The 24,700-nt window shown below is 44.6% G+C and overlaps 1 pseudogene; it reads left to right on the plus strand.

Moving 5' to 3' along the window:
- Positions 1-9,413: 9,413 nt before the first annotated feature.
- LOC114205580 (large ribosomal subunit protein eL8-like) lies at positions 9,414-12,868 on the plus strand (annotated as a pseudogene).
- Positions 12,869-24,700: the final 11,832 nt, after the last annotated feature.

Below are 24,700 nucleotides of genomic sequence, written 5' to 3' on the forward strand. Positions count from 1 at the left end.
TACCTGCGCATGAGTGGGGGGCAGGTGGGGTGGGGGCAGAGGGAGAAGTATGCTCCCTGCTGAGCAGGGAGCCCGACACGGCTCCATCCCAGGACCCTGGGATCACGACCCAAGCCAAAGGCAGATGCCCAACCGACTGAACCCAGGCACCCCTCTTCTTTTTTATGGGGTCTTCTTGTTTACCTAGCTTTTAGGAAGAAGTATATCACAAATGAGCTGATTTCAGGGTTTCAATCAGAAACAGGGTTGTGGCAACTCTCCTGTAATCCAGACACATCCAGGCTAATCTCCCTGTGCATCAGTGTCCTGCCTACAAGTCAGTCATCTCAGAATAAAGACCCCAAGTCACCAGCCCCTCAATAACAAAAGACAGACAACCCAATAGAAAAGAGAATTAGAATGGTCAGAAAATATGTATACTGAGAGTTTTTCAAAAAATGAAAGTGCCTGGGATGCCACGGTTCCTACACATTCTAATTAAATGAGGGTTTTACTACAACTTCCCTTGAGGTATGTGACAGCTAAGAGGCTGACCTCTAGGAATCAAGGGCATGTTCGTACGAACCCAGCCTTTTCCAGGGGTATAGGGGGACGTAAGGTACAGGTAAAGGTAGGTGTAAAATGTGAGAGCTCTCTCAATTCCCACTGACTCACAGTATGATTGCCTGAAAAATAGCAGTTGATGGATCTGCTTGGTTTATACCCTCATCTAACAACTGCCGCCCCCCTCCACGCCAAGTTTGACCTGTGATGTGGTGTCAGAAACCACAGCTCGCTGTGTCAGGAATTGGGTGACCAAACCTGGGCCACACCGTCCACTGCGGCTTTGGAATCTATGTAGGACCGGCTTGGGGCTGATGGCCACGAGAGATGCTAGGCAGCTGTTGTAGGGCAGTTTTTCAAGCAAATGTAGCGCAGCACCCGAAGAGGAAAGTCTGCGGAGCGAGGTTTGAGAGGCTGTGCTCATGCGGTGTCCAGTTCAAAACCGTGCATCGCTCTCCTCTGTAAAAGGCACCTCACTTAGTGTTGGGGATACAGCAGTGAACAGAAGTATGGCTTCTGCTTTTTAGTGGGGGAAATGAGCATCAAGCCAATAGTTGTACACATTTATGCTTTTCCATCGTGACATGTGCTGGGGAAGGGCAATAATGGGATGTCACTTAGGTTGGGTACTTAGAAGCAAAGCCTGAGGCTGAGTGTCTTGTGTGAGGGATTTAGTGAGGTTGTGCTCTCCGGAGGAGCCTGTGAGGGAAACAGGCTAGAGCGGAGGAGGAAGCTGAGCAAAGAGAGAGTGTCAGGCTGAAGTCGAGCCTCAGCCAGGTTCCATAGGTGCTCCGGAATTCACGTGATGTCACCACATTTCCCCACCTTGAGGCAAGTGGCTAGGCCTTTGTATTCAGTGTGCAATGTACAGTCGTTGGTTCTGCCCCTCCCACCGTCCCCCTGGGAAGACATACCCTAGGCATTGCCAGGGGACCAGGCTGTCCAGAGGACAGTGCAACCATGAACTCTTGGCAGCCAGCACAGAGCCAGTAGTCAGAGATGGGTGTACCAACAGACCAGACCGGGCCCCAACAGTGCGGCCCTACACCAAAGCGTATAGACAGTGGGACTGGGAGACCTGACTTAGATTGGGTAATCACGGTGAGACCTTGTAACAGTAGCCTTTATAGCACATAACTTCAAATATTAATTTTGTTTATGAATTTTTCCTACTCCGAGTGGTTGGGTCCTTCGAACTTCTTGTTCCTAACGGAACAGATGAGTTCAAAAACAACTTTACCCCTTGCTTGGGAAGCCAGGGAGGGATGGAGAGGAGGAGCCTCTCAAGAGTAGTGGAAAGCTGTGCCCCAGTTGCTGGTGGTACCCAGTGAGACGAGCTTCAGAGGCTCGTGATTTTGGGGTGTTTTCCAGCCTAGGCAAAGACCCCCAAACATTGGAGCCACCTCCTTCCAGAGCCCCTCAGAATTGGCCATAAGGATAGCAGCCGTGACCCAGATAAGCTGAAGAATAGAGGTCCTCGCCCACTTTCGAGGTCACTCATGAACATCCCAAATGCTTGTGAGACCCTAAAAGGAGGAAACTCCCCAGTGACCACAGATTTAATTTCTGCTGCAACACAGCAGAGGCCAAAAAAAATTAATTTGCTTTGAAAAAAATAAGAAAGTGTGCTATTTCTCGTACCTTCCTTGAGTGTATGAGCCAACACCCAAAGGATGGGAAGGAAGAATTTAGGGGATGAGGATCGATGGCAGGGAGAGCGAATTGCAAAAAAGCCCAGAGGTGAGACTGGCCTTACAAGCAAGGTGGGCAGGTAAGCTGGGGGAGCTGGGGGAGCTAGGGGAGCGGCCCCAGTCAGATTTTATTTTATCAAATAGAAGTTACCCTGGGTTTGAGCAGCTAAGAACAGAGGTGGAACAGCAGAAGAGCTTTTGCACTGGTTCAAGAGAGAGATGAAGGTGGCTTTAGCTAGCAAGACAGAGGTGGAATTAGAGGGACCAGGGGTATCTCTTAGAGGAAGAATTGTCCAGATGGGCCCAGTGAGAAGTATATTTCATGAAGCCAGCACCCTAACCATGGTTGTGGGGTTCAAAAGGAACTGGAGTGCCCAGTGTGAACACTGCCCTTGTGACCCAGGGGCAAATTCTCTGAGCCAGATGCAGGCCTCCAGATGCAGCCCCTGCCCCCTGGGAAGGTAGGACCTGCATCCAGGAGCTGCCCATCCTTTGAAGCCCATTAGACCCACTTCTTAATAATAGAGTAACAGTAACAACACCCACAGTTAACTGAGCGCTTCTGAGTGCTTCAGGCACAGGATCCAGCCCTCACATCCACTTTTGAAAGTGGATATTATTGTCCTCGTGATCACGAGGTGGTAACTCAAAACCGAACAACTTGTTCCAACTTGAAACCACTCCAGTAGTAAATGCATTGCAACCTAGGCTGGCTGATCTCCAAACCCATGTCCTCTGCCTGGACCATGCAGCCTCCCCTATGGGATCTTCTGTGACCACTCCTCTCTGAAATGGTAGGATATCCTACTGGAACATTTAGTACTTCAAAATGTTTACCTCGTTTCCATAATTGAGATAAAGATCTAAAAAAAATTGTTGGGAACTCAGGAGTCATGAAACATTTAAAAAATCCACTTATTACCAAATCCATATATAACTTCTATAACTCACAACTGTATCACTATGACTCATACTGTTGTTTCTGGGTATTACACGAGGTTAATTCATTAACGGTGTATTTTCAGATGTTGGTGCTTGGTAGTGGACAGCTTAATGGCGATGCTATTTACCCAGCAGGGGGTGCTCTATTCCTTTGAGAAAGTCTGACTCGCAGGCAGCTCTTTTGGGAAACTAAACTGAGGATGCCCAATAAATATGGTGTTTTGCTTGGAAGTGATTCTGCAGATCTTGGTTGCCCCAAGTGCTGGGTAGGGGTTTGTGTAAATCCCTGGGATTCTGGCCGGCCACCCTTTGTGGGCTCACTTAGTGGGCTCCTCACTTGTGCTTTGTGAGGGGGCCAAGTGAGGGCACATGGAAGGTGAGGGCAGTTCAGAACTTTGATTACAGGGAAAGGTAGCCGGAATCAGGAATTGTGCCAGACTCTGACCCCAACCTATATTCATAGTCAGGCCTGGGGACTCTCATTAAGCTATTTCCCAGCTCTCTGTGTTAAATTATTTGGAGAATTTAGGCATCATCCTGGAACAATCCATTAGGCTCCAGAAAGACTATTTTTCCTGTCCTGATCTGGCCCTGTTTTACCCACAGTTATCTTTGTGCCCCACTTCCTTGCCGTGCTGCACCCTGTCGGTGAGCTCCTATAGAAAGCGGACGAGGGGAAGGGGCCACCATGGAAAGGCCTCCAGATGGTCTCTTGAATAGACTTCACATCTTGTGGCCTTTCTGGCCCCAATGGTGGCCTTGGCCTCTGCCCTTGGGCCAACTGGGTCCCACTTCATGGACATGCAACCTGGGTGGCCACCCAGGGCTCTCACTCAGAAGAGCCTGCTGAGGCTATCTTGAAATACTTAACAATCATTGAACAAGGGGCCCCATAAATTATAGAGCTGGTCCTTCAAACTATGGCAGCCATCTGTAGGAGTTCCATGTTGGACGCTGACCACATGGACCCAGCAAATGCCCTCAACTGGGAATGAGAATTCAAGCCACCAACTGTCTGCCTTTGGGGTATCAGAAAAGTAGGCACATCCAAGAGAAGGGACAGGAAAAAAGCCGGGGCAAACCTGCAGGCATCCTGAAAGCTCTTCCCGTTCCTCATGAAATCCTACAGACCCATTGCTGAAATTGTTTCCCGAGCTTGACTGAGTCCTCTGTTATTGTCACCACCTGAAAACTAGCCCATCCTACCCACAGGGTGAGAGGGTAGGTAGAGAAACACTAGAAGTGTAACAAGACCGGTTTTGTGGACAGTTGAGAGAACTTGCAGCAGGGTTATCACCCAGTCCCAGGGCATGTCTGTGCCTAAATTTCATCCATCTTTTAGCCAACTGCCGTATGAACTTAACACTCTCTGGTACTAGCTACCGCAATGCGGCTGTCTCAGAATAGAGCCTCTGATTGAAATACGATACAAGAGCACAATTACAGAGCTGAGAACCATGGTCAACACATGCTCTCGTGAAGAGTTTCTACCTGGGTTTTTATTCCCATTTACCCTATGTGTTGAACCATATGAAAAAGCTGTTTTTATAGGTCAAAAGTAGGCATGATTTCCCGGTTTTAGTTAATTTTCTTCTTACCTAGAGCCAGCTGCACATGTACAAGCACACACACACAGCACACACTGGATGTGATGAGGGGAGGCAGGGGCTGGCAAAGGGCGGAGAATTTGAAAACAACCAAGTGACTCTAAAGGAAGTGAGGGAGGTTGATGTATAAACCCATCCCACTTACTCCATGCCTTCCCTGGTGACTCAGATCCCGTTTATCGTGGGGCCACCACCCAAGGGCAGAGGGGGTTTTCCTCCACCCACGCCGGGATCTTGCCTCTGCTCTCCTGGCATCTCTGCCCGTGCTCCCTCCCCACGTGTCGTCTGCATGTCAAGGAGTGCCCCTGCGTCCACCGCAATGTGCACAGACCGGTGCTCACTCTGGCACACAGTCTAACTGCGAGACTTCTTGAGGAAGAGAAAACACTTATGCCAAGGGTAATAATCTAAGAAGAAAATGCTCAGTGTGCCTGGTACACTGTAAGTGCTCACTAAATACTTACTGGATCGATGGATGGATGGGTGGATGGATGGATAAACAGACAGAGAAATAATGCCATGGAAGAGGGGAATCAGAAGAGGAATCATTGGGGCACCTGGCTGGCTCAGTTGGTAGAGCATGTGACCCTTGATCTCAGGTTCATGAGTTTGAGCCCCACATTGGGAGTAGCGACTACACTGAAAAAAGTCAATAAAAAAATAAAAGCAGAAGAGGAATAATCTACAGCTGAGGGGATTTAGGAAAGTTTTATGGAAAAGACAGACTTCGGAAGGCTAGATTTATACATCTGGAGAAGCAGTGTTGGCAAAGGGACTTTTGGTGATGATATTCTGTCGTTTCCCATTCAGTCCCAGTGTTTCCCTCCCTCTCTCCCTTCCTTCCAACTAAGAGTAGAGCTGGTATGTTTGGAAACAGGTGGGAAGTTTTTTGGTGGTCACGATGACTAGGATGATGGAGAAGGGGGTGTCAAAGAACATTGCTGCATTTAGTGGTATTTTGGCCAGGCTGTTAACTATATTGCAGAAGATAATTGTTCTGTCCAAAGTACTAATGGTGACCACATTGAGAAATACCAGTAGGTGAGAGAAGTATCATGAACAGATTGTTACAATGTCACAAAGTGCTGGCGAAGATATCTACACATGTTTTCTGCTTTTGTCACCCAAATCAAATCATGTGATCTCCCTTCTAGGGAAGAAGCAGGGAAGTCAGGTGTTGCTGAACAGATAGAGAGCTACTCAACAGAGGTTAGACCTTGGTCTCACCAAAAAGGGGACACAGTCAAGGTTTTTGACTAGAGGAATGATCTTGTCATATCTGTGCTTTAGGAAATGCCAAACCCCTATTTTTTATTAACATAATGTAGTATTTGTTTCAGGGGTACAGGTCTGTGATTCATCAGTCTTACACAATTCACAGCACTCACCATAGCACATAGCCCCGCAATGTCCCTCATCCAGCTACCTCATCCCTCCCATTCCCCTCCACTCCAGCAACCCTCAGTTTGTTTCCTGAGATTAAGTCTCTTATGGTTTGTCTCCTATTTTAAAGAGAACCAAATGTGAAGTGATAAGAAGTTAATTTTGTTTAAAGCTTTACCCTGGTTCTGCACCACAGAAAGCTAAGAGGTCATTCTATGTTTTAAAAACTTCTCCAAATATAAAGTATTCAAAAAATAAATTCATTCAACAAATTATGCTGAGACAATTGGCTTTCTTTTTGGGTAAACAAAAAAAATTAAGTTAGATCCCTACCTCAAACCACATATTGAAGATGGTTTAGAGAATTAAACCTAAAAAGATTTTAAAGATGTTAGGAGAAAAATGTAGTTGAATACTTTAGGAACCTTGAGGTAGGGGAGGCCTTCCAAAGTAAGCTACAAAACTGAAGAACCATAAAGTACAAAAATGATAAGATTTTTACATAACAAAAAAAGTTAAAAGAATAGAAGCCAGGGGCACTTGGGTGGCTCAGTTGGTTAAGCGTCTGCCTTCGGCTCAGGTCGTGATCCCAGGGTCCTGGGATCAAGACCCATGTCCAGCTCCCTGCTCAGCGGGAAGCCTGCTTCTCCCTCTCCCTCTGCCTGCCGCTTCCCCTGCTGTGCATGCTCTCTCTCTCTGTCAAATAAGTAAATAAAATTTGAAAAAAAAGAATAGAAGCTGGTTTTAACATAGATGAGACAAGAGATTATTTTCCAGATAACCTACAAAGCTTCTATAAATTAATAAGAAAAAAGAGCCCCAGATGAAAAATGGGCAATAGGTATAATCAGGCAATTCACAGGAAAAAAGACGTAAAACATGAAAATATTATTATGGCAGATATTTCAGATTGATTCACTCAACACCATGCCTACTACCCTGTACCTTATCTTGCAGCACATTGGAGCCTAGAGAGCTAATGCCTAACAATTCCCTGGCTTCCTTAGAGCTAAGCTTCTGCATGTGACCTTGCTTTCCCTGGGCAGTTATACCCTCAAGAGATCTACTGACTCTGTAGCACACAGGGTTAAGGAGGGGGGGTTCTTATTTTTTGTTTGTTGTTTTCCTAAATCAACATAGCAGCAATCTCACTGTCTAGATGCAGTCTCCTCCAGCTTCACGGGTGCTGTGGACATGATGTAGGGTGTCTCTAATGCAGCTGAGGCTGTGTGGTCCTGGATGCCAGGTGTGTCTGAGGCTTCCTGGTTTCCCGATTCCCAAGTCAGCAGTTGGGGCACAGCCTCCCAAATCCCCAGTTTCCTGGTCATGGAATAAAGAGAGGTTCCTTTGGTGGGTTGGTTCTGAGCTGGAGTTCTGGGAGTTGATCCTACTTTTTCACCTGATTTAACAAAATTTTAAGCCCCAAATTCCCTATTTTAAACCAAGCAGTTCCCCTACTCTCTTTCTGCCTATCTTTCTACGTAAACTAAGCAGGGTGGCTTAGTTTGAAATATGTTTCATCAGCATGTGAACACAAAAAGTGTTCACTAAAATTCAGTGTTGCTGAGGGTAAGGGAAAATGGGCCCTCTTTTGGAGGTTTTGTATGTCATCGAGACCTTTCTGAAGAGCAGTTTGGCAGAATCTACCCAAATATAAAATGTGCATCATATCAAACCCAACATTCGGCCTCCAGGCATCGGTCAAAGAGAAATACTGTTCCAGGTCCCCAAAAAACATTTTCCACGGATATTAACTGCATCATTGTGAATAATGAAAAAATAACAATACGTAGCTGAATTGTCCATCAAGAGGGAATAGTTAAGAAAATTATGGTACAACCGTTCTTTGGAATAGTCTGCAGTCGTTACGGAATGAGACAGAGCTCCCAGCACTAATATGGAAAGATCTTAAACATATTTCCAAGTGAAAAATAAATGGCAAAACAGCATGCACAGTGTGATCTCATTTATGTTTAAAAACACGCATAACAAAACATGTTTCTATTGACACATGCATATGTCTGGGTTAATGCAGAAAAGGTCAGGAGGGACACAAGCCAAGCTACCCTGTGGGGCGGGGACAGTGGGCGGAGGAGGGCCTTGGGCAGTTACTTCTACCCTCTCATCTGTACTATCTGAAGGTTTGAACATTTTACAATAAGAATGTATTATATTAGAATTTCATATAGTATATAATTATATGAATACAGAAATTAGAAAGTTATAAAACACTATAGGGGCAAGATTCCAATTTTCAAATGCCTAAGCGAAAGATAGAGACTGACTGACTGTCTGTCATCTATCTATCTGTACAAATAGAGAGTTCTAGATAACTAGAAAGGGAGAAAGCAAATATGACAAAATCAACACATATTGAATCTAGGTGGAGGGATATGGGTATTCATTGCACTGTGCTTTCAACTTTTCCATATTTTAAAACTCTTCTCATAATAAAAAGTTGGAAATAAAAACATCAAATCCACATCCTCGGACACACACACACACTTTCCCTGTGCAAGCAGATTATTTTCAGAGGTGGGGGCAAATCCTGTGGCTTGTAAAGCTGCTAAAAAAGCAAAAAAGCATCAGCAGTCCTTCCTGCTGACTTCCTAGGGCAAGTGCGCCTCACTCTGGAAGCCAGTGTCCTGAGGAAACTTAGGAGGCCTCTGTGTGCACTCACTGGGATTGACAGCATGCCCCTGCCCCATCCCTCTGCAGGCACAGTCAGGGACAGCACCTACTGGGGAGCAGGGACCCAGCTGGCCCTCTTCCCCTCTTCCTACAGAGGTAGAAAGTTCATGGCCAAGGGCACCTTGAATATCAAATATGCCCACCCACAAGTGCATATCTCTGAAGCCCCATGGTGAGGTGGCCATTGGTAAGGAGACCTGGGGGCTCCTTCAGGGCCACACCAGGTGGCTCTGAAAAGGTTCCATTCATTTGAGCTGCTATCCCCAAGACCCCTCATTCAGTCCTCATTCTGGTGTTTATTTTTGACATAACAGTGTGAGAAGAATGGAGAAAAAAGGAATTGCAAAAAAAGGAACTGGAATTTTAATGAGAACCATCTGGAGTGTTTGCCAAGAGTGCAATGTTTGGTACAAGAAAGTAATTCCTCCGCTTAAATGAGGAAAAGAGAAATGGAGGAAATCGTTATGTTGTGCTTGCCCCCCAAACTGATGCTGAACAGAACCACCTAGAACATGCACGTCACACAGGAATGGGGCTTGGACTGAGCCTTGGGGAGATGGAGTGCGCCATTCTCCGGTCCGGAGTTCACAGTGCAGAGGAATGTTTCTCCTCTGCCAAGGAGACTTTGAGGGATGGGTTGTGGTGGGCCCTGGGCCAGCGCCTGGAATCTGGGTAACCATGGAAACAGGCCCGCGGGTGACAACAAACACGGGATGGAATTTCAGCATTCGCAGCCAGGCCACGGAGGAATGGGAAAGTTCGGGAAAGTTTTTTTGTTTTTAACCCAAGGATGGGGAAGGCACAGGAGGGAGCCACAGAGTTCTGAATAAATCCTCCCTGCGCAGAACCCCAGTGGAGTCACAGGGAGCCAGCCTCTCTCAGAGGCTCTATTTCCACTTTATTCTTTTCATTTGTTTATAACCCACCTCCTTCCACCGAAGATTCCGTGGGGTAACAGCCGCTCCTGAGGGGCCTCGGTGCATAGCCAGATCCCTGTCCTCACACCAGCGTAATCCCATATCTTGAGGGCAGCCACCCCCTGCGGGCATTTCAGTGCATCCTCTCAACACAGCCTCAGAACAGTCCTGCAGCCAGGGTGGCCAGATCCCCACCTTCCAGAAAGGGAAACGAAATTCAGAGAGCCAAGATCACCCAGAAACAGAGGGGCTTTCTGCCCCAGCCCATCTTCCTTGCACCATGCCATTGTACCTGTAATCTTTCTTCTGGAAACAAATGAGTAATTGTGGTACTCAGCGTTTATGAAGAAGAGAAGGAACGCATCCTAGACCTCTCAGTGCGCAAATAAGGGCCACTCATTCATGTAGCTGCAGAAGTGGGCCTTGACTGAAGGAAAAGATTTATATTATGGAAGGGAGTAATTTTTACAGAGTTACTGGGCTGAAAAATTAAAGAACCATGGCTTCCAGAATTTTCTTCCCTGAGATCTTTACAAATAGAGTGGCTGGCATCATCACCTGGACAGATCAGGGCTGAGAGTAAGGGAGCCAAAAAACATCCACTGCAGACTCTCTGCTTTGCAGATGGGGAAACCAAGGCAGAATCGGGGACTGGGCCCCATGTCCAGTACAAGGTTCTCTTCTTGACAGCACTTTCCAGGAGCCCCCAAACAAGCCCATAGTAGACCTTCAGAGTCCACAGTGGGGTTTAGGTGAAACAGTATCAATCAGCATGATTAAAACAGGAGGTAATAACAACTGGTACAGAATAGAGGATTGTTACATCTGGGATCAGACTAGGGGGTGCGGCGTGGGTGGGGAGGAGGTCCATGCGTAACGGATTGGCATTCTGCAAAACAGATCCACACGGTGTAAAATCCATTTTAGTGTTGCTGTTAGGACCATCATTAGTTAAGAAGGAGCCTCTGCTCTGAAAGGAGAAAGAGACTCAACAGTTAAGAATTCAGCAAAGAAGATAGTTTTAAATCAGCAAAGTTACATAACTTTATAACGGTTTCAAGAAATCATCTTGAAACTTCATGAGCAAAAAATGCCTCCGAATAAGCCAACAGGAAATAAGCAGTGCAAGGAATTTCTGGAAATAAGAGAGTGTTTTTTTGTTTGTTTTTAAAGTGGAAAAAAAAAAGTTTTAAGGAAAAAGGAAGCCCTGACCCACATAAAGATAGGGTTTCAGTAGAACGAATTTGAGAGCAAGAGGGAAAGTGTAAGCCTCAGCAGTGGAGTGACTACCTAGGTCCTTGAGGGCTCTATGCGGGCTGCTGAGAACAACGGCAGTCCCCGATAAATGGGCTCAAGAAACAGAGCTAGTTTCACACTAAAAAAGAAGTGTCATTCACTGGAAAATAAATCTACAGGAAGCTGTCCACAGCCCTACTGAAGTTTACAGAGTAACTTACAAATGGTTTCAGCACTTAATCCAGGAATATCTGCTGTATATCCTGAAGTCACGGATTCTTCCTAAAGCTCTGCTTTGTAACTTTTTATCCTGAAAACCTCTATTTCTCTTATTCAGTCATTAAAAATGGGGGAGAACGTGTCATTTTTTTCTCAGCAAATGTTTTTGACAACTTGCTCTATGCCAGGCCCTGAGCACAGCGCTATCATATCCGATTCTTACGGCCTCTTGCTTGGACTTCATGCCATTTCCGAGTTTTTAATATTCAAATGCAGGGTCCATTGTGAATCTATGAGCCTCCTATAAATTGTTGAGAGTTGTCCATCTTCAAATACTATAAGCACTATGCAAGTTTAAAGAGACCACTGCTCATTCCTAATGAGAATCTTCTGTTTATGATTCACAGATTAAACCCTTTACAGCTTTATGTACATGCCCAAATTATGCGGATCCACAGGACGTCTGAGAGTATTCATGTTAAGTATGTATCCGCTCGTGAGAAAGCGTGTGGGGGAGGGAAGGAAGAAGTAGAAATTGTTTCCCCGTTTAAAAAAGCTAGAGGGGCAAGCAACAACTATTCATATACATCATTAAAGAAATGAGTGTAGCTCTCCCCTCCAGCCATCCACCCTGCCAAAAGGAAAGAAGGTGAAGGGGAAGAAGGTGGCTCCGGGCCCTGATGTCGTGAAGAAGCAAGAAGCCAAGAAAGCGGTCAATCCCGTTTGAGAAAATGTCAAGAATTTTGGCATCAAAGAGGACATCCAGCCCAAAATGGACCTCACACTCTTTGTCAAATGACCCTGTTACATCAGGCTGCTGCGGCAAAGAGCCATCCTCTATAAATGTTTAAAAGTGCCTCCTGAGGGCGCCTGGGTGGCTCAGTTGGTTAAGCGACTGCCTTCAGCTCAGGTCATGATCCCTGAGTCCCGGCATCGAGTCCCACATCGGGCTCCCTGCTCAGCAGGGAGTCTGCTTCTCCCTCTGACCCTCTTCCCTCTCATGCTCTCTCTCTCTCATTCTCTCTCTCTCTCAAATAAATAAATAAAATCTTTAAAAAAAAAAAAAGTGCCTCCTGAGATTAACCAGGTCACCCAGACCTTGGGCCGCCAAACAGCTACTCAGCTGCTTAAGCTGACCCACAAACACAGACCAGAGTCAAAGCAAGAGAAGAAGCAGAGATTGTTGTTCCCAGCTGCGAAGAAAGCTGCCAGCAAAGGGGATGTGCCCACTAAGAGGCCACCTGTCCTTCGAGCAGGAGTTAATACTGTCACCACCTTGGTGGAAAACAAGAAGGCTCAGATGGTACTGATTGCCCATGACGTGGATCCCACTGAGCTGGGTGTCCTCCTGCCTGCCCTGTGTTGTAAGATGCGGGTTCCCTACCGCATTATCGGGGGGAAGGCCAGGCTGGGGCATCTGTCCACAGGAAGACCTGCACCACTGTCCCCCTCACACAAGGTAACTCGGAAGACGGGAGCTCTGGCTAAGCAGGTGGAAGCTGTCAGGACCAATGACAATGACAAATACGATGAGATCCACCATCACTGGGGAAGCAACATCCTGAGTCCAAAGTCGGTGGCTCACATTGCCAAGTTGGAAAAGGCAAAGGCTAAAAAACTGGCCACCAAATTGGGCTAAGTGTACACTGTTTAGTTTTCTGTACATAAAAGTAATTAAAAGCTCTCTTTCAAAAAAAAAAAAGAAGTGAGTGTGTATAGAGCATAGTGATGGGAGAAGCCAATGCACCTCCAAATTGTCATTCCTTTAGCTCTTGAAAACATTACTCTTTAATGGGAAACCAAGGGTTGCTGTTTGTTCTCTCAGTAATTACACTATTTTTTTTAATTTCAGTGATTTCTAAAAACCATTTTAAACCTTTTTAAAAATCACTTTAATGCTTTTATTTAAAAAAACCCTCTTATCCTTTTATAAAATCTTTATTTAAAAACCTTTATTAAAAATGAAATCTTGGGGTGCCTGCGTGGCTCAGCCGTTAAGCATCTGCCTTCGGCTCAGGTCATGATCCCAGGGTCCTGGGATGGAGCCCCGCATCGGGCTCCCTGCTCAGCGGGAAGCATGCTTCTCCCTCCCCCACTCCCCCTGCTTGTGTTCCCTCTCTCGCTGTGTCTCTCTCTGTCAAATAAATAAAATCTTTTAAAAAAAATGAAATCTTGCCATTTGCAATGACGTGGATGGAACTAGAGGGTATTATGCTAAGCGAAATAAGTCAATCAGAGAAAGACAATTATCATATGATCTCACTGATATGTGGCATTTGAGAAACAAGACAGAGGATCAGAGGGGAAGGGAGGGAAAAATGAAACAAGATGAAACTGGAGAGGGAGACAAACCATAAAAGACTCTTAATCTCAGGAAACAAACTGAGGGTTGCTGGAGTGGAGGGGGGTGGGAGGGATGGGGTGGCTGGGTGATGGACATTGGGGAGGGTATGTGCTATGGTGAGTGCTGTGAGTTGTGTAAGACTGATGAATCACAGACCTGTACCCCTGAAACAAATAATACATTATATGTTAATTTTAAAAATAAATTAATTAATTAAAAATAAATAAAAACCTTTATTATTCAGGTGCTCATTACTTCAGTGATTATTACACTGAGAGAAAGGACCCCTTGCTGTTGGCATGGGGGTCTCCACACCATTACATCATGCAGTGCTAGCCTGAGTTGAAAAGGCCTTCGAGGAGATCATCTCAGCCCAGGTGCCCAAAGGTTTGTCATGAGAAAGTGCTCTCCAAGGCAAGGTGTCCCTTTCTGACCAACTGCAGATCGTGCCCACTGGATGAGCAGAAACCTACGTACTGGATGTGCTCTGAGTGAGGAGCACCCTAAAGACCCCTTCCTGCCCCATCCCTGGCCTGTCCCCTTGGCTTGCTTCTTGCCTTCATGGGAAGAAGAAACCAGAAACATTGGAGCTATTACTCAAATATTCTATATTGTGTGAAATTGATGAGGATCACTGCTGTTTTTGCCAAAATGCCTAGGTGAAGCTGGATTTTTCAACAATAATTCCAATGAGAACTATGAGCCAGAAAATGTTGAAGTCCAGTTTGTATTGTGCTGTCAAATGGTGAAGCCCAACAAGCAAACCTGTATCCAGGTAATATCCTGTATCCAACAAAGAAATCTGCAATTTCGTTGTATCATTTAGGATGCTTTGGGTTACAGGTAAAATGGAACGGAACTAGCAGAAGCTTAAGCAACAAGGGAATTTATTATTTCATATAACCAACCAAGATCCAGGGCTGATTAATTCCACAACTAAATGATATCATCCAGAACCCAGGTTCTTATCCATCTTTAAGGCTCATGTGTCCTCCTCAGCTGTCAGCTTGCTCCCTTCATAGTCACAAGATGGTGGCCACAACTCTGGGCAACACATCCTCACATCAGAAGCAGAAAGTGATTATCTTTTCCCACTGGTTCCGGGATGGGCAGATGGTAGAATCAGAGCCTCTGAGAGCTTAGTTGTGAACGTGGAGCAGAGGTGAGTATCACAGACACAGACACACACGCACTCTGGATAGATACAGCCGTGTGGGAAGCCATCTGGTAACTAACTGTGTAGTGAGTGCATATCGGAGAATCACCTGAATATTCAGAGGAGAAAAGAACCAAGCCAAGAGACAGGTGAAACTGGATACAAATGTCATTTTGAAGCCACATATGCCCTTGGCCTTTTTAGTTCATGAGCCAATTTCCTGTTTGACAGGACAATTCTGGGTGAGTTTTCTGTCACTCACAACACACAGACCTCATTCATACACCTTACTTGTGTAATTTTTCCAATCCTAATCTTCCTATTTTGTTTTGCTTTTTTAAAAATATTACTACTGGAGACATTCTATAGTATATGTGGCCAGTATTGTTTAAAAGTGACAAGGTCATGATCAACAAAGACTGAGGAAATGGTCACAGATTGGAGGAGTCTAAGGAAACATGAAAACTAAATGCAGTGTCTTATCCTGGATTGGATACCTGAAACAGAAAAAGGATATTAGTGGAAAAATGAAGGAAATACAAAGAAAGTCTGTAGCTTAGTGCATAGTATTATACCAATTTCCATTTCTTAGTTTGGACACATGTGCTGTGGTTATGTAAGGGGTTAACATCAGAGCTGGGTAAAAGGTATATGGCAACTCTCTGTACTATCTTTGCAACTTCTCAGTGGATCTAAAATTATTCCAAAATAAAAACTTTAAATAAATATGTAAGTGATCACTAATATTCCAAGGTCTAGTGAACACTGAACTAGACTGACTTTTTCAAGTCACAGATGAGAAGGTTAAGTTACAAAGAGATTGGGAATTGCCTGTAGCACCTGGAGATTCATGTCAGGGCTGAGCCTGGAACTCAGGTTGCATCATCCAGGCGTACAACCACCCTGCAGCCTGGGGACCCGGGACTTCTCAAAGGAATTAGTTTCCATGGAAACAGCTCTTCCCTAAGCACACTAAATTCCCTTGCAGCTCTCCATATTAGCTCTGGACTATTACATTTCAAAGTCCATTTTTCACATTAATAAATTGCACAGTTATAGCCGTCCAGGAATGAGCTATAACACCATGCAAAAGGAATTTGTACCAGAAATTTAAACTACCATATGGTCAATGGATTAACATTAACCATAAATAGAAACCATCACATCCTGTGGTGCCTGCCAATCGCATTTGTTTGAATTGAGTATTTTCTGAAAGGCAATACACAAAAAATGTTAACCCAAGCCACAACATTTCCAAAGACAGATCCTGAAGGGGCTGTCTCTCAAATAACTTAGGTGAGAGTGAACATGGCATTCTGGAAGAATCCATATTACATGACTCAAAAAGTGATTCTTGCGATGGCAGACACTGATGTCAAAGATGCATTTGTAAAGATTGGATAGAATGTGTCTCATAAAATGTAAAGGAAAAAGCAGAATAAGCCCCAGCCCTCCAAGAATGATCTCCTCTACCATGGTGAATTCCTCCCTGCAGAGTTTAGTGACACAACCTCAGGATGAGACACTTTGAGAAAAAGGGAAATACCCCTAATCCACCTGCTTTCCTCCAAAACCATAGCAATCTCATCCTCCAGGCTCGCCCTCCCATAATGTTTCTGTCATCCACACCCCAGTACTCAGAGCTGGGTCCAGAGTTGGTCACCAATGTTAGTTCCCTTCTCTCCTTGTTTTCCCCACCCAATAATTATCCCTCTTCCATCCTGTGAGCACTGGCCCTTGGGCAGAGCCCAGGCATCTGCTGGAATGCTGATCCCAGGATGTCAGAACCCAAGGGATCCCTGAGAAACATGGACCAAAGTATTCTAATTAACACCCTTCCCTATAATTGCTGGTGACTATTGGAATTATCTGATAAAAGTTATGACAGTATTTCCCCCTTCATGGGCACAGAGATGACTTAGGAGGCACATCATGATAGAGGAAAGCCACAATTTCTGATGTTGGCTACAGTGTCCCCCATTAGCTAATGGTTATATGACAGAAGATAAAAAATGATCTCGACAGGCAGGAATAATGGGCCCCAAATTACAAAATGTAATTTAAAAAGAATGTAGGCAGTGCCCTACAGTTAGGTTCCAAAAAGTGCCTTGCAGAGGCCCAGGAGGCAGCGTGTGACGCCAGCAAGAGCGGAGGCCAGGGTCTGGGAGGGCCCGGTCCCAGCCGAGCCTCTGACCAGCTGGCCACGCTTGGACAAATTGCTGGCTTCAAGGAATGCAGCTTTCTCAGCTGGAAAATAAGAAACTCAAATGAAATGATCTTTCGTATACTTCCCAGACTTGAAGCAATTCTTTGCCAACCATAGGAAGATGACTCAGTGAATTGTGGTGCATCCCCATGATAGAGTATCATGCAGCTGTTATAGGGCCCGTGTTTCCCGAGAATATTTGATAACATGAGAAAGTGCTTGTGACATGAGGAAAAATAAATAAATATGGGTTGTGGTTCTTATTTTGCAAAAAGAAATAGAGATGCCTCAGAGGAAGGAAAAAAAAGACTAGAAGAGAGTAGAAAAAGTATTAAAAGTGCTTGCCATGGGTGGTTTAGTTTTTATTATTCAGAGCTCTTAAAACTGTATTTATCATCACAAAGGTAGTAAATGCTTGATAAAAAAAAATACTCCAACAATACACAAATATATACAGGAAAAATTAAATTTTCCCCTCTTTTTTCCTCCCGCTGACATTCCCTAGGTGTAACCTATATTAACATTGTGAAATAAATCAGACTTCATGTGTTTAAAGTAAAATTTGTTAGAAGCATCCTTTGTTCCAAGCAGTCTACAAAGAGAAAGCTAGGAACATTGGTGGTTTTTATTTTCTTCACTAGAAACCTTAGGAAGAGAGCTTCCAAGAAATATTAGAATAAAAGTAAGAATGAGGATAAGAATAGAAATAATAAATAAATCGAGGTACTAGTACTTTTATAAATGGTTTTAATAAAAGTCTAATAATCAGTTTTATAATGACTGCAATATTTGGAGTGCTTTTATTTCTTAAAGTATTTGAAGCATTTAAGAAAGTCTGATATAATGGATTTGTTTTAGAATAAAATTTAGAATATGATAAATGTTCAGAAAATTAAGTCATCAGTGGGAAAATGACTGGAGAAATTTAATTTGTGAGTCAATGAGTTTTGACTTATAATTGTGTAAGTGTTGTGTGGATATGTAGAGAAATATAGAACATTTAAAGTTGATGGAATGTTAGTCATTTGAGAAATTTGGAACATTGATAAATGAACCATTAAACGAAGTATAGGAGTACTAATTCTTTTCCATCTTCGAAAGCCCTCAAACATTAAAAATTGTGTATGTACATGCTTGGAACCCAGACCATACTTTGTTGAGGACCCTGTTGGCTGAGCCTATGGCCCAGGGCATGGGAAGGGAGTGACGTAGGAAGTCAGCCTCCTTCCCAACCTGAGGACCCTGCCTCTGCCCGAGCAGCACCTGAATAGGAGACTCAGTCTCAGTGGCCCCAGATTTCCACCTATGACCAGTACGGTGACACTCTCTGTAGTAAGGGCCATAGCGGCAGCAGAACAGAAGTCTCTAGGGACCTCAGAGGCTTCAGCTGTGATGCCTGATTTCCACGCCTGGAATAGGTCCGAGTTCCACTCCCACCCTGAGGCAGGATGACACACAAGTAAACACAAATTAAAAACTGGGACACTTCTCTGTTTATCCTGGAAGGGTAGGCCCCAGGAGGAGAGAAAAGATGAGTTGAGATTGGAGGCTTGAGGTCTTTAACTAGAATACTGCAAAACCAGATATGACCTTAATTGTACCTGAAGCGGATAAAGTGGGACATATTGGTTACTTTTAAATCTGTGGTTCAGTTGGAGTGCTATTGTTCTGCCCCCAAGCATCTATTCATTTTTTTCTCTAGGTAGCTGTACTGCACTTCCTTTCTGGGGGAACACCTCTCCTCATTCTCAAGTACATTTTTTCTAGTGCCACGGACCCATATATCCCCTGCGTTTCCAGTGGGAATGTGATCAGGACCAGCCAACCAGGGCATCACTTGTAAACTGCTGTGAACCTGGAGTTCCAAGGGCTACTCCTTGGAGCACTAGAATGACCCCAACACAAAGGAAAGCTGAGCCTGTGGTCTAGACAGGCAGAAAACAGACACTGGACCAAGACAGTCCTAGAGCTTTTCTTGGATTTTTCAGTTACATGAGCCAACAAATTATCTTCTCAGCTTAAATCAATTTGATGTGAATTTGCAGTCATTTGTTACCAAAGAGTCCTAACTGATACAAGTAGATATGAGAACTTAGAACAATCTAGAAACTTCATCGGGGAGAGAGGTGAGGAATTGATTATGTAATTCTGAGACGAGAAGACTCTAAGACTACAGGATAACTCTCTTCCAATATCCCCTACATAAATGTTACCAGAAGATAAATTTCCACTCAATAGGTAGATGAAATTTCGAGTAACTAATGTTGCCCAACAAAGTGACCAACTCTGACCAACTTTTCAGACGGAGGTGAACTCTCCATTAGAGGAACAATCCAGTCAAGGGTGGATGAATGCCCGAAAAGGATGGCGCTGAGATTCCTTCACTGGGTGGGAAGTGTGAATCTCAAATGACTCTTCTGACTCTAATAGCCAACAGAAATTAGGAGTCGGAACAATCACTAGGGAAAGTGAGTGGAGGTGCTGTTAAACTCTGCAGAGCCCTGGCTTGATCAGTGAGAAGCTCTGGCACTAATACTTTGGATTTGATCTGTAGCCCAATGTTGCATAGCAAAAGAATTAATGCGGAAGTCAGAGAAAGCACCAGAAAGCACTGAGAACTGAACACTTCCCTCTCATAAAACATGAATTGTTTAAATAAGAATTCTGTAGTTGGTTTGGAATGCTGAGTGTGCAAAGCCACCTCTGTTGATTTGGCTAAGATAAGAGTTAAACAGGAAGAGGCCATCCAGAAGTTTGGTGGGAATGAGGGATTCTGGATATGCCTGGGTATATGTGTGACTGTGGAAGTGACTGAAGTCAGCTCAGGTCCCACATTCTATGACCAATCCATGATCCCTGCACCAACACACACTTAGTGTCAGGTGCCCAGAGATTGAAATGGGCACAGACTGCTCAAGTTTTCGTTAGTGTGGCAGACTGGTTATTTTCACCACATAGCCTACTTCTCTGACCTCTACCTCTTCCTTCAGTATATTACACTTCAGCCACTTGAACTTTCTTTTTGATTCCTCAAACACACCTAGCTCATATCATCTTAGGACCTTGGCTCTTGTTCTTCTATCTACCCAGAAAGCTCTACCTCTAGGCTCGTTTCTTGGGGTTATTCACGTATTAGCTCAAACTCCTTGGTGAGTTCTTTCCTGACCACTAATCCAAATTAGCAACCCTATCCCTAACACACATCCCTACCCAAAGAGAACCCATCCTCTGTATCACATCATCTCTTTCATTGTCTTCCTGGAACTTATTACTATTGGAAATTGTCTTTCTTATTGATTTGCAGCTTGTTTATAGTCTTTCCTCTCCATTAAAGCAAAAACTGTGAGAGCAGGGATCTTGTCTGTTTTGTTCATCGACACATGCTCAACTCTTAGAATTATTCCAAGCACATGGTTCATACGTCATGAAAGTTTGCTGAAGGAATAAATGGTTGAGTAAACCTACTCTTTGCCACCTTGATCTTGGAAATATTTCCTTCTATATAATATATTTTCTGGAAGACAGAACAAGTGAGTGACTGGGGTAGAAAGAGACTCTTTTGTTGAAAGGACTTGTCCCTGGTATGGCAACTTGCCTTTTAATTGGCTTAGTGTCCTGAGGTGACCAAGGAGGAAAGGAACACAGGACTTTATCCAGAGCCCAACCTCCTTCATGAGCACATCTAATATACTCTGTAAGAGTGAGCTGACCTTATTTTTTAAAGGAGCCACTGCACAGCAACAACCAGCCATTGGGACTTACTGCCTTTTCAATCCATTGTCTCTCCTTTGGTCCTTGGTAAGAGTCCTCCCTCCTCCACTCTGTGAAAGCCAGTGAATCTTCAGTCAAACTCAACTCTTGAGTGTGGCTATTGTTTTTCCCCTTGGTATAGACAAATAATTATTTGCTAGTGTGTCCAGCGCCTGAGATGATTGATAGAGGATGGCTCTAAAAGTCTGAGCGCACATCAGCGAAGCCAGGCTTGGATCACCTTCCGAAGGACTTTGCCCTACGGAGAACTTCTTTCAGGAGGAAGAGACTTGTAATTATTTAAATGAAAGAAGATGGGAGGAGTACTCTTTGGAATGTCATCTCACAAGCTTTCCTGAGTTGGGAGCAATTGCAGGACACCCTAAACATATTGGCCAACACAGGCTTTAACATACTGGGAAACTCTGGATACAGGGGTGGGGAAATAGACCTCCTAAAAGGAATTTTTTTACAAAGCACCTGGAATATAGAAATGGCATCTCCAGCACTGGGGCCACTATTTGGGAGAGAGGGATTGCTCAGTGATGGAGTGAGGGAATGAGTAGATACACCCCAGGGACCATATCTATTAGAAAGGTAGCCATTGGAGGTCTAATTTTTGGCTAGAATACTAAATGTTGAGACACCTTTTATTTCTTGCTTTGCTTTTTTAGCTGCTGGAAGCACAAGAATATGATCCACCCTCTATTCATTCACTCATGTATTCATTAACCAATATTACTGAGTAGCTGTTATGTTTCAGACACTGTTTTTGGTTTTAGGAAATCAATACTGAAAATGGGATAGACAGGGTCCCTTTGCTCACAGGACTTACATTCTAGAGAGGAAGACAGGCACTTAAGAGATATTTGCACAAGTAATTAACAACAGATATAAATTTATATGTAGGAAAATTGGCCAAATGAAAAGAGGGCCTCAATGCCAATTTCTTCCCTGTTGCATCCTACCTGTTGAAAGCCCTTGCAGGGTGGGGAGGATGGCAAAGGAAGGAGGTGAGCATCAGACCTAGATCCCAAACTTCCTATACTCTGTACAGAAAAGAGGCTAGATCCAGGAAAGCACAGAAACCAAAGGGTCAATAACTTTGCTCCATTTCACTTTGTGCTCAAGCCATGCTCTTTTAGGCAAGTGGCTCTGGGAAGGCCACTGTTGGCTCACCCTACCGCAAACAATTTTTCACCCTCCCTGCCAACAGCTGAAAAGCCACATAGAGTTTTTCTTAACACAGACTTTCTCACAAGTTATGTCAGTTCAGGTCCTCCAGGAAGCAGATGGCAAGATGGAGTTAACAGTGCAAGAGATTACTTGGGGAGATGATTATGAAGGAGGACAGGGGGAATGAGTGGGAGTTGGCAGGGAGAGCCTTCAGACCACAGTGCACTTCTGAAAGGAGATAGGTAGAAGGAGAATTAAATAGGAAGAGCCTCAGAGCTGTTCAGCCCCAAGAGAATCTTGGCCAACCCAACTGAGAGCTCTAGAACAAAGATTGGCTATTAAAGGAGTCCTGCACTGGGCAGAAATTGTCAGGCCCTAATGCCCCTGTTGGACACAGTCATTGGTTGTTGCTGCCTGGGAGAGTGTGGCCATGGCTCAAACACAGACACAGATCCTAAGGGCACTGCAGCTGGAGGCTCCTATCGACTGGTTCCCTCCTGAAGGGAAGGTGAGCTCATACCCCCATAGCTGCCACCCAAGTCCAGCTTGTGGTAGTGCTCTCACTCACAGGGACATTCTCCGCTACTTTGATTGACAGCCATGGGAGAGTTTCCACAAGCAGAGCCTTGGCCTCTAGGAAAGACAGTAGGGATGAGATTGGGAAGGAGAGCATGCAAGGCACAGGCAGGCCGCTAGGGCAGTTTGAGGAGACACCAGAAACCTTGTCAAGGCTCGAATAGTGCCAGCTACAGTGGCTGAATGGACAGCTGGGGGCAAGAAATACAGGGATTGGAAGGCCTGAGAGTGCTGGCCAGAGAGACAAGAAGAGGCTGACTGCCAGGATAGCCACAATGGATAAGCCAGTGATGGAGATGCAGGATGAGCTGCACCACAGGCTCCTTACACATAGGCAGCCCAACCCACAAGTCTGGCATCTTTTCCTTAGTTCCCTATATTCTCCCCATGGGGACCTAGATACCTACCTCTATAAACACTTATCTACATCCAACGGTATTGATCCTTCTGATCCTCAATCACTTATTATTTGATATTAAAGAAAAAACCTGAAACTTGTTTTGATAAAAAAAATATGAGTTAAACTGAATCTCTCTTAAACTAATTTTAAGTTGGATTTCTCTAAATAGATGCATACCATCATATAGCTTAATTTGATAGTTCTCTGAAAAACTAACCCTGAATTTCACATTCAGTGTTAAGAGGCCCTTGGATACACGAAAAGTTATGTTGTATCATGAAATGAGGAGTTTGATGAACTAAAATCTCTGTATCTAAGGTCCAAAATAAAATAATGCTCACCCAACAAGGGGACTCCATGCTTTCAGGTGCCCCACACATTACAAACACAAAACCTAAATATCCACCACCTTGATGAGCATCACTGAGAGCCCAATAAAACCAGTTACAAACCTTTTGCTCTGTAGCCTCAAAACAAAGGTGATTGCTGATGGCTATGAAGGTGAGGCACAGGAGGTAGGCAGTGTGCTTAGATCAAGAAAGACTATGGACTTACCCAATCCTTCCTCTCACAGAGCATAAATACAATAGATTCTTGCATAACAGAATATAATTTCCCAGTCGTGCTGAGCATCCACTTTCTTGCTTCTCTTTGTGTTCCAGTGTGTGCTTCCAGGTGCTGCCATTAATTAGTGCTGCATTCACAGTAGTTGAATATGTATGGTGGCCAAGGAGCATTTTGCAATATTAAATAATTCACATGGCTATGACATTTGGTTGTTAGCTGAATTTATAATGTTTAAGTAGGTAGGCCTCCTTTTGCACTCTTGGCCTGGGCCCCACAAACATAAAGGACAGGCCTGGACAATGGTACCCTAGTTACCAAGCAGAGGTCAACAGAAGGATCCATGTAAATTGGGCCACAGTTCTTGAAAATATTCCCATGATGGATCACTAGCAATGATTGTAATCACAGCAGCAGTTCTGTAAATATACAAGAGGCACTAGTCCTGTACATTTTGCTCTCATAATCAGCTCTTTGCCATGTTCTGTGAAGTATCTCTGTGTGCTACAGAGCAAGCGCTATGAGGAGCAGTCCTCATGTCTCCAGTCTTACAGCCCTCTAGTTGTAAAGGAAGGACCACTTCTTGTTCTACCCCAGCCCTTGTCCTCTCAATGCAGGAAATCTGTTCTCTCTGAAGGGCTGCTCCCTATGAACATCAGAGTGCTATCTTTTGTGGGCTCTGGAGCCAGGCCTGAGACAAGCTTCTAGAAAGCCTCCTCACTCATCCTCGGTCACAGCAGTGCTGCCCCTTCTGCCCAATGTCCTTGTGAAGGCATCTCTCTGCTGGTAGCTGGGATGAGCCCTGACAGAGCCCTGCTTCAGGGCCCCTCACCTGAAGACCTGGCTCTCCCATTGGCCCTTTATTCCATGAACAGGATCTCTCCTCCACTCCTGTTCCATGCATCTCCTCGGAGAGCTCCCAGGCTCTGCCCTTCTGTAGAGTCCCTAGTAATGCTGATTTCTCCTGATTCCCAGATATTCTCCAAGGATAGTGTCCTCTTGTGGCATTCTCCATCTGGCTGTCCTCAATCACCTGACCCAATTCCCAGAATTCTCCATAGCACACAACACCCTCACTCCAGAGAGAGCAGGTCATTCTCTTCCCACACCACCAGTGGGAGCACTGAGTGGTCTCTTTCAAAATAGACATTTAGTCTGCCCCTAACATAACTCTTTCAAAATAGCCATTTCTCCCAGTTTTAAAGGAAAAGAAAGAAAAGGCCATGCTAATGTCTATTTCCACTGCATACTTTGTTACACATCTAACAAGTTACCTGACATCTTTTCAGCACCAAAGTT

The sequence above is a fragment of the Eumetopias jubatus genome, unplaced genomic scaffold, assembly GCF_037043125.1.
Source record: "Eumetopias jubatus isolate StellerSeaLion01/CBP00866 unplaced genomic scaffold, mEumJub1_p1.0 scaffold_1, whole genome shotgun sequence".
NCBI lineage: Eukaryota > Metazoa > Chordata > Mammalia > Carnivora > Otariidae > Eumetopias > Eumetopias jubatus.